This window comes from Aptenodytes forsteri, unplaced genomic scaffold (assembly GCF_000699145.1).
Source record: "Aptenodytes forsteri isolate BGI_AS27 unplaced genomic scaffold, ASM69914v1 Scaffold61, whole genome shotgun sequence".
NCBI classification, from domain to species: domain Eukaryota; kingdom Metazoa; phylum Chordata; class Aves; order Sphenisciformes; family Spheniscidae; genus Aptenodytes; species Aptenodytes forsteri.
Window position 1 is genome coordinate 2,788,106 of NW_008794443.1, and position 11,306 is coordinate 2,799,411.

The following is an 11,306-nucleotide window of genomic DNA, read 5'->3' on the forward strand; positions in this document are numbered from 1 at the left end:
CTTCAGCTGTGAGTTCTCTCTTCCCAGAGGTTCTATCAAGTATACTGCAAAGTATCTCCTTCTAACCAGATGTGCCGAAAAAGTTTCGCAGTAGAAGGATGCTAAGTGCTTTCTTCGCCTCCAGAGCTCTCTCAGTGCAGTCTGCTCATAGCATTCTGTAGAGCAACTGGAGAACCTGAGGCTCTAAGCAGAGAGGAAAATGTTGCCTACAGAAGAAATGGGCATACGATCTTACTACTTGGGCTTTCAAATACCCATACCAACCACTAAACTACACTGTATTTTAGAGGCAGTGAAGATGGATGGGTCTTGAGGTACTATTTATGGAGGGAACAGACACAAAAATGGTATGGAAAGGGAATGAGGATCCTTTATATGGATCCTCAGATCTTTCCCATTCAAGGCACAGCATCTCTGGACAGAAGGCCAAGGAAGTCCCTAGCATATTTCTCACTCATTGCCCACTCCAAAAGCATTTGCTGCCCTATCATATTTCATTCTGATTTTTTACCTCTTGCCCCCACACACTACTAACAAGCTGGCATTGAGACTGACACACTTTTGGAATCACAGGCAAAGCTCTGAAGATCAAGGAGGATTAGATTCCCAGCAGGGGATGAAATATAGCTACTTGGAATAAGACAGAACTTTCTTGTAAGCCTGCAAATCTCCAAATTTCCTCCTTTCCTCAGTGGCCCTTCTGCACTAAACCCTCAGCCTGCAGTTTCCATTGAGTTCTCCTGTACTGCTTTGTTACCTCTCCCCTCTTTTTGAATCTTCTGGGTGGATTTTAGGGGAAGAGTGGGCTTTACCTCCTGTCTAATCCACTGTTGGCACCACAGAGTATAGGTCATGCAACATGAAATAGGCTGTGCCATGCCTCAGTGTTCCTGGGCACAGTGTGGCTGCCTAAGGCTGTTGGCCAGGTCCCAATCCATCAGAAGGACTCAGTTCTGAGCATAGACTTCAATGAGATCTGGCTCAGACCCCTTTACAATGACAACTGTAATGTAAGAATGCAGATACAAAGAGAAATGCACATTACGCATCTTCCAGCTGCTCTCCCCAGGTCTCTCCCTCTTTGGGAGACTGGCAAATTTGGTTTCCAGGAGACATTTTACTGGGCCATCAGCAGGGAATAAGGGGCACAAATCAGATTATTTACCGCAAGCTGAAATCACAGAGGTTCCACAATAAATTGGAGTGCAATCTCTTTTACCTCCTTTATCCCATTCCTGCTTTGGAGTAACAATTTCACAGTCAAATCTGTTGTTTAAAATGTTCTCCCTCCCCATTCCCTCTATCAAGGGAGATCACAATACTCTGAGACAAAGTGTTCAATAAATTCTCAGACTGCAGAAAAATAATATAAACCCAAACCAGACAGTTCCTTAATTTCAAAAGATAATAATTTACCAAGATATTCTCAGGCAAAAGAAATATATCTATATCTCTCTATATATCTATCTAGAGTGTTTAGGATTTCATCCTTCATTTTTGTAAAATTCATGAAAGATTTATGAGTTATTCAGCTACTCTGAGTTCCTGGGATATTGCTAATAAACCTTCCCCTTATTCCTATTGTTATATCTCATCAGCCCCTCAGCCATTTCAGGCTTTTGAAGCATACAGAGATTCTTTTTTGTTGAAGTATTTTAATATCTGCTTCCCTAAGATGAACATCAAGTTTTGCTACTCCGTCAAATCCATCATTTTCCACTCTCCCATCCTAACTTAGAAGCCAGGCAGAGGACACATTAATCCCTTGTTAAGGCAGGAGAGGATTTAGACGAGAGGAACCTCTGAAACCAGATAATGAATGTCTACAAGTGCTCCAGCCCTTAAAGAACTACACAAAGGTAGCTTTTCCTGAAAGTAAATCCAGGACTACTATAGCCACAAAGGACATACTGATACACTGCCAGCATTCAACTCTGCCAAATAAGTCTTCAAAGGCCTTTGAGGACCCATCCAAGTATAAGCCTTGTGCGGCAAAAAGAATGCTGAGATTTTTATTTTGTTGACTATTCCCCAGGAGATGGTTCTCTTCCCGGACCTATTTCCATGCCCTCCTTTCCCCCTGCCACCACTCATTCTCAATTCCTAAGCAATTCATACCATTAATTTCAAGGAAATCTCTCAATGACTGTGGATAAGCCACAACTCCATCCTTGGCAGACCACAGGTTCCCCTCTTCTGCAGACTCTCACAGCTGAGACGTAGTGCTTGGTCTAAGTCCTACTCGCTTCCCAAAGGTGAACTGGCATAAGAAGGATGTAGCTGCCTGCATTCAGCCACAAGGTATGCTCATGATCAGTCCACAATGTTTAAGACATTTTCAAAAGAAACCAAACAAAAAATCAGAGAAACTCTTGTCATGGTTTCCCCAGGAAAGAAAACAATGTTAACCCCATCAAATACACTCTATTACTTCAGGACCTAGATTTTCCACTTTAAGCTTCCAGCTCTCCATGCCATATTTTCAAGGTCCCTGCCAGGCTATGGTCTGAAGAAACTGATGCCTAAGTTCTGTCCAAGGTCCAGGAACACAGCTGCTCAGCCTTAATAATAGAGACACAGAGACATTCTCCTTGTCAGAACTAATATAGAGGTATATGCAACTTCTCCAAGAGGCTTCAGTTTGAGCAGATTCTCCAGAGCACACAGCGGATGAGCCCTTCAGATTTTAATCCTTTTGCTTTTTAATCTTTTTTTCTTCACAGTCTTATCATGCACTCGAGTTTCCAGTGATTAAGCCCACAACAGAAGGAGGTAAAATTCCCCTGTAGACAAGAGCAGAACAAAAGAAAGGAAGTCCTGATTCAGCCTCTTGTCAGCAAGCCCTTCCCCAGAACTGGACCTAGGGAGATCACCTAGAAAAACATCTAAACTTCCATCTTAATTACTGACGATGCTTTCATTACAACAGTATCTATGTACCTCAGGGTCTTAGCAGATGTGTCATGACAATGCTCTGGCAAGAAGAGAACGATTATCCCTATTTTACAGATGAGGAACTGAGACCAGGAAAGGGAAGCATCTGATCCACTATCAGACACAAAACCTGTTACTGAGCAAAGAATTTAACATTAGCCTGCAAGCTGCAGACTAATGCCTTAACCACTAGCTGCTTTTATAATTTACCGCCTAAACATAAAACTCAGTATGAAGCAAGCCTTTTGCTCCCTCAGTAACACTTTGCCCCTCTTCCCAGGACAGATCACTGCAGTGGGCATAGACTTGCACTGTATTTTACTGTTTGAGGCTCTCAGTGCTGAGAATCCTCTCCCACAACGTATCAGTGTACTTTTTACTGGTGGTAGCAACATTCAGAGCATCAGCCAAGCAGAACATGCATCATTACGGATTGACCCCACAGCCTCATAATTCCTGTCTTCTCTCCATCCAAGTGATCCAGTTTGGGGCCATCCAAATGTGTATTTATGCACTGTGAGACAGCACACCTGTATGTCAGAGCATGTAGGTGCAGCACAATCTGATCATTGATCTTCCTGTCTGATGTTCGTGTGACACAGGCATAGCAGGAGTTCATGAAAGCAGGGGGACTCCAAGCAGAACACAGCCTGGGAATTAAGGAGCCAGCTTTCCACAAACTTGTCAAAAATCATGAGAATTAAAAATGCTTGGTATTTAAATTTCTTTTTACTCAGAGAGCATTCTGTTCTTAATTACAGTTGGCAGCCACAGTGGCCACCTCATTTGGCTTTGTCAGGGTTGAATTCAATTACATTCAGAAGGGGAAATAAGGTGCCTTCCTTATTGGACACATGTCCAAAGCAACTCTGGACAGCTGCTTCCTTTGTGAGGAGTTCCAAGGAATAGGAACAGTGTAGTGGCAAACTCCTTCAGGCTTAGAGATTTCTCAGTGCATTTTGGCAAAGAATGATCCTTTATTGCTCTCCTTACCTCTAAGCCCATCTTCCCTCCTCCATGAAATGAACAACAAACAAAAAAAGTAAAGGACTAGCAAAGAGTTTCACTTCCTGGTCTTATACCTGCGACAGCACCTATCCACTGTGTGGCCTCAAGCAGGCTGCTTGAGCACACTGTTCCTAAATTTCCCTGCTGGCTAAGTGGAGATGTGTAGTAAAGCTGAGAGGCTGCAGGCAAGCCGTTATCCTCCACTAGAGAGAATCAGAACTAGTCAACCCATGTATTACAAGTGCATTTATACTGGCATTTAAGAGAGATTCTCTGGATGTTTTAAGAGCTGGAAGAACTGAATTTTACATCTTTTGCCAGATGTAACACAGTCATACCCTAGAAATCCTGTTTTTACAGTGTTATTGATTCTTCCCAGTTAGGCAACACATCAGAGAGAGAAATACACCTACGCATGAGACAGATCAAATTTGGGAGCTCTCAGCTGCTTTTCTTCACAGCACCGTGGTAATTCTTTTCCATCATTTAAACACAGCCATAGAATAGGTTGTCTCTGCCTGAGTCTAGGACTTTAGTGAGCACCTGTGAAAAAATTTGGTTAAATCTGAACCTTGACAAAGATCACCCCTTTGTATCTCAAAAAGGTATGTCGCACATTGTTTCATTCTGGATGTTATTTTCTTCCTTCATAGCAGATTATGCACAGTAAAGCTTTGGAAAGCCTGTATCTGTTCATTGCCCACCAGCATATTGGACACCTCTAGCATGTGATCTCTGAAACAACCACTATCAGACAAGTCTCACAGTGCATCCAACCCAGCTGTAGTTTCAAAGCCTGCAAATAGAGAACCTGGGAATCTGCTAGACCCAGACTGCTAGACTGCTAGAGCAGTCTGGAAACTGTGAAAAATCTGGGTCCCTTTCTTGCTAAGCAGACTGTAGCAGAAAGATGCTCCTTACATCTCTTGCTAGCAATAGGTTCTGGCTAATACAAAGAAAGGCACTGAAAGTTTAAGGACCCTTGTAGAAAACCTGAGGATAACACAACCTAGAGGAGATAACCAGGACTTGCCCTGTAGGATTTCTCCTAAAAAAATTTATATTTGCGAATTGGGACCTCTAGGCTATAGAGGCAGCTATATAGAGGCTATCTAGGCAGCTCAAGAACCAGCAGAGTTCAGCTCTGGGGGCATGTAAGGTCTGGCCTATTCCTCTGACTCTCATCCCTGTAGCTGTCTGCCTGTCAGAAGGGGGAACTTTTTATCATTCTCTTCCAAAACTTTCCAACATAACTAAGGCCTTGACACACTGAGATGGAAAGAAAAGAACCTGCACCAAATCTTTAGAGAGAAAACACCAAACAAATTTAGCGTCACTCTCTATATAGCATCTCCCTTTATTCCCCTTTCAACAGTCCTGCAAGCTGCTGGGATTTTAAGCACTCAGCGTACTTAAATGTAGATTGGAGGATGGGAGGACATATGAAGCACAACAGCAAGGAGAGGGAGGTTGATAAGAAAAGCAAGAGAGATGCAAGTGTTCTGAGTACACAAGGTTTATGGATGACTTATTCAGTAATATACCATCAATTATACTGATGCTGTCTCAGCTGGATTAACTGCTGGTGGACAGGAGGCAGTTGGGGAGATGGATTCGCTTTTCTGTCAGTCATGATCAAGACCAGCGTTCCCCACTCGTTCAAGCAGGTACGTGTGCTCTGTTCTGCAGAGGAGTTACTGACAGCTTCACAAATTTCTGCAGGAGTCCGATGGCCATCTGCTGCTTTCCTACCTGACTTTTTTGGCAGGTCAGTGTAGGGAAGCTAGCACCACTGGTTCACCCTCAGTGCCATAATACTACTGCTGGTCTGGCACAAACTCTTCGTGCTCAGTGAGCATAATTGCAGACCACTCCCTAACTCAGAGGAAGATGGGGGCTCAAGTCTTTCAAATGTTTTAAACAGCTACCTAGAATCCACTGCACTGCAAGACGAGCAGCCTCCCTGCTGTCTACAAAGTGCTTTAAGACCCCTGGAGGGAAGGATTCCTATGGGGCATAGTGTTTATCACAAGCACAGCACCACACACCAATGTCACAGCCCCTACAATAAGTTCCTAAGCATACAGTACAAGAAGCAAAAAATGATGCCTGTCTGTTTTCTCTTCAGCCCTCCTAGCTGGTCCGTGTCATCACTTGTTTGCTGTTTGTGAAGGGAGTTTTTGTGCTTGTGGATTTCTGTTCCTGCCTCTGGATCTACAATAATCCTGTAATTATGATGCCAAGCAGCACCTGAAGACAATTTTATCACAGTCTGTATAATGTGTAAATACCATTAAGTTAGACGGATTTTCTCATTAATTCTCCGTCCCAGTGACAAGCCAGGAATTAACACGATTGATTTTCCAGTCCCTGCTCATTATCAGTCATCCAAGAACTTAGTCACATCTCATCCGTTCCACCTGGGTCCCAGCATTTATTTGCAGACTTCAACATATATTAAACTAATAAAAAACAATGGCCATAGCGACCTCTGTACTCAAAACACAGACAAGAACAAACTATGTATGTTCCTAACTCCTTTGGTGGGAAACTTCCCACTATGTACCACTATCCTACAGAGAACAAGCAGTGGGCAGGTTAAGGAACAGCCCATTGTATACTGCCTGTTGCACTAATATTTTCCGTCTTGCAAACAAAATAAATGCACACCTCTGTGTTGCTCTCTAAAAACTTAAAGAAAACAACAATTCATAGGGTGCTTGTTTCCTGGAGGTGCTCCATTTGAAATTAATAGAAGCTGTACAGCGCTTGCAAAGGACCTCCACAATTCAACCCAAATTCTCCCCATTACTCCCCCTGAAATGCTTCTGACTTTGCCACTTGGCTCTACTGACTGCAGTGGGAGTGCTGCCCTTCAGTCCCTCAGCAAGGGGAAAGACATGCATTATCTGACTCAACAGGTTAAGAGAAGAATAAGAAAACCTAGGAAAAAATATGTAAGGCCAAAATGAAAAAGCAGTAAATACAGCATAAAACTCTTTTCAGCTCTAGAACAGGTTCTGTATGGCTACAAATGGAGAGGAATCACAAGCAGTGGTGCTGAAGAGAATAATCTCAGTGTCTCACAGTTCTTCTGTTCCCACGGTTCCCACCATGTCTGTCCCGCTGTCAGACCAAACAAGTAGCAGGAAACATTCCCATGGCACACTGGAATTTTGCACTCTTGAGCTTTCCTGATCTCCGTCATTACCATCTCTTGGACCAGGAGTGGAAGTCTGGCTCATACAGAATTTTCTGCAGAAATCTACGGGTAAGGTAGATACTTAAATAGCAGTCTGGCAAATGCAAGCCCTCTGTTATGAAACAGATGTGCTTTCAGTCCACACAATCCTCACTGGGCCTCTGTATAAAACGGAGACTCTTTTGAATCACATCTTACACTCGCATTCCCTTACCTGTGTCCTCAATCTCTCAAGTATTCTTTTGCTTGTTCCATATCATACCGTTCCACTGGATTACATACTGTGTAAATCTACCCATTCATCTACCTGTAGCTCACCCAAGAAACAGGAAACCCAGAGAGCCACACACTTTTTCTGTAAACAGAAACAAGTAGATTGCTGTATACAATAAATAGTTCCAAATCCCCCTTACTGAGGGCATCTGTTCTTTTGGCATATGCAGTCAGAAGGGGATTCATAGACCAAAATCATCTCTCTCATCCATTGCAGAAAGAGATGTTCACTCTGGCTATTACAGGTTGGTAATGATGAGTGCTGAATGCTTTTGTCGTGCTAAACTGTGGAGGCAAACCTCTTCTTGACCCAATAATAATTTTAAACCTTGCGAGGCAAGTGCTTATTCAGATGCTCACTAATATCAATATAATGAAGCAGCTGCCTTTTATCTGCATCTGCAACCCCGTCTTCAGTTCTGTTCAGGTAGATAGTTCTCAGTCCTGTCATGCAGTGGTGAGTTCCATAAATCAATCAAACATGAAATAGTGGGGAGGAAAGAGGAAAGTCTCCTCCTAGGCATCTGAAGTGCACAGTTAGTCCAAGCTCTCTGCCTCACCCTAGAGGGCCTGTAAATAAGTGTAGTCTTTTAAAGCAATCAGCTCTCTTTGGCCCATCTGGATCCAGAAAGCACTCAAGACAAGCTCAGAAATGGAATTATCAATAGATAATAATAATCTTTATGGAAGCTATTTAAGGGTAACTCTAATCTTTTTTATTAGGTGACTTTTGAAACTTCCAGGGCAGGGAGGTGGTACAGGTTTGGAATACTAAGCAATAAGAGGTTAGAAGGGATATTTCAATCTGGTGGCTGTTTCTCCAGATAATTGGATTCCTAATCCCTGAAAGGTTATGATCTCTGTTTACTCTGCTGGGACAGAAGGTACCCAATTAGTCTTTTTATCACATGATCCAGTGCAGGCTCCAGCATTGCCTGCAAGAGACAGGTAACAATTTGCAAATCATCACAGCAGGGAAAAAATAAAGATGTTGCAGATACAGGGAAGTCAGGCTCTGATAGATCAGCATCTGTCTTGTGTTTCTTAATGGAACATAGAGTGGGATACGCCTTTCTCCCAGCTGCTGTAAAACAACAGCTCACAACATCCACAAACACAAAGGATGATAAAGTCCATTCTCTAAAGGGTGCTGGCTGGTTAGCTTGTATGCAAGAGCCTGCTCCTGTCTAAACAGAGCCGGATAAATACTTCTCCAGCCCAGATCTGGCAGCCTACCATGAAGTGCTCAGAAGATAAGTTGTCTAGGTAATATTGCTGCTGTGTTGTCAGCTTTTTTCAAGGTTATGGCACTGAAAGGCAATAGCATTAGCAGAAAAGCATGGGGGATGGGGAGGTGTTCTATTCATTATAGAGAACCCATATTAAATCACAAAATAATCTCTCAAGGACTGTGAAGTGTTTGGCTGCAGCACAAAGGAGCTTGTAAATACAGTGGAACCAGGCTGCAGCACAGAGGAGCTTGTAAATACAGTGGAACCAAGCTAGCTCTTGTAAAACATCTTCACAAATGCAGAACAAAACACAGAGAGCAAGTCAAACACACTATCCCCATCTCAGCAGGAAATAAACAGAAAACATCGATGGCCTTAAATCTAGTCCTAAAACAAAAAAAAAAAAGGAGCCAAAATCAGCAATGGTGTGTGAGGATCACTTCACAGAAACTAATGAAGTTCATAGTCCAGATTATATCTGGTGTCTCCTTGGTAGTATTACTGCTATCAACAATCACTGAATGTTTCATACAAGGACTCTTACCAATTAATAAGGAGAAGGAATGTGTCTCTGGAAAAGAAAGCATCCTCAAGGAACTGCTCATTTCTGAATGAGACACTAGACAAAGACTGGTGTCAAAAGAGGAATAAAGATCATGGACAGGAGCAAAAAAGAAAATTCAGCCCTCATGGTTCTTGGAGATAAATCAAACCCACTCGTTTGTTAATATGGGTAGGGCTTGCTGTAAACAGATAATTTTTCAGGTTGTTAACTACACCTTTTGAGCAGCCAGGGATCTTGTCTGAATCCTCTCAAACACCAGTGCTGTCTCACAGATGACATTTTGCTGGGTTTTTTCCAATTCACTGCAAACCACAAAGGTGTGCGCTACATTAGGTAAAAAGAATTTCTAATAAGTGTGCTAACAGCCTGCATGAGAAAAATATGGAGACTTTTTAAGGTTATACTGAAAATAAAACTAACAAAAAGATCTGTCAGAAACCAAGACTTTCTCCTTTGTCAATGTCTGAGCTCATTTCCCCCTGCAGCCTGGTAAATACATCCATTCACGTGTAACTAGTTTTATGGCAGATTTCAGACTAGAACCGATTTTTATAGCCCAACCTTGAACTCTAGCAAGCACAGAATCCCAATTGGTGAGGCAATAAGATAAGCTGCAGCATCAGCCGCAGAGCCCTGCTCCAGGACAAAGCACAGGGACTAAGATTAGGTGATGCAGTGAGCTAACAGGGCATCAGGGACAGGGGCTGAGCACAACGGATTGCTGCTAGCCAGCTCCCTCCTTAGAAGGACTCCTGACATCCCAGCAAGTGCTAGACAGCTTTTTCAGGTCTAGGACTATAAAAAGCTCTGCCAGATCCCCTTAGCCCTATTCTTTTTCCGATCTTGGTTCTCCATATACAACTCTTCCAGCTCACTTCAGTCCTACCTTGCAACCACATATACATGCTATTCTGCCCATCCAGGATGTCTACAGTGAGCACTGATTGAAATTATATTCATGGGCTAGGCAACAAGCCAGGGGACTCTCTTTACTGTCACTCACTTGGCAGTGACTGGAGCAATTTATAGCAAATTGAAGTGTAAGGACTTGATAATGAAACTATTTCATTTCCATCTCTGATTCAGCTGCCACCTGTAAAACTGCAGCCAGGAATGAACTCTGGAAATACATTATAAGACCATTAGACTTCCACCAGGCACTGCCTTCATCTTTATGCCTTTACTTCTGTGCCCACCCACATCAGCTTTGTTATTGTAAATGACTCCTCCTCTAGCTGGTCCCTGAACTGATCAAGGACCCCAAACTGATTTACTACCACAAAGACACAGAATAATGCAGCTGTCTGCATCTTTTACAGACCAGTATCACGTGCAGAGTTCAAAGCTCCCAGCACTCAAATGTCCTTTCCTGTCCAAGTGGGCTGTCACCCCAGTAAAGTGCCTGCTGGAACACCATAGTCTCTTTGGACAGCTGTTTCACATCAAGGACAAAAAATGGGGCACAGACTGTATTTGGCCAGACTGTGTTTGGCCACTGACATTTTACAAATGCCTGTGCTAGTATTGTGAACAGCCCTGCTGTCACAGGAGCTAGTTTCTGACTTTCACACCTGGACTGGCACCATTTGATGGCAGCCCTTTCCATCAGTCTCAGCCCCATCTCCAAGGTGCTTTATGCTACTATTTCAGCCAAACTGTTCAAAGCTACACAAGATCCAAATACAACATTTCTACATGTACCACCATAGCCTGACAATTTGGGTCAATTTTAGTGTTAAAGCTCTTGTTTAGCAGATGAAAATTTAATAGTCTATTTCCACCATTCCCATTGCAGGATAGACATTTCTATTGCACTACCTCCCTGGGACTCAAACTATTCCCTGTCCCTTCTCCATACACAGACAGGGCCTCACAGAATTTCAATTTTTCCCCCAAACCAGTTAGCAGGAGAGTGGTGACTAGGATGGCCAGGTTTTGAGTGTAAGAGAAAGAATCTACAGCAAATTTTAGGCCGCACCTCGAATACTGTGTTCAGTTTTGGGCCCCTCACTACAAGAAGGACGTCAAGGTGCTGGAGCGTGTCCAGAGAAGGGCAACGAGGCTGGTGAGGGGTCTGGAGAACAAGTCTGAT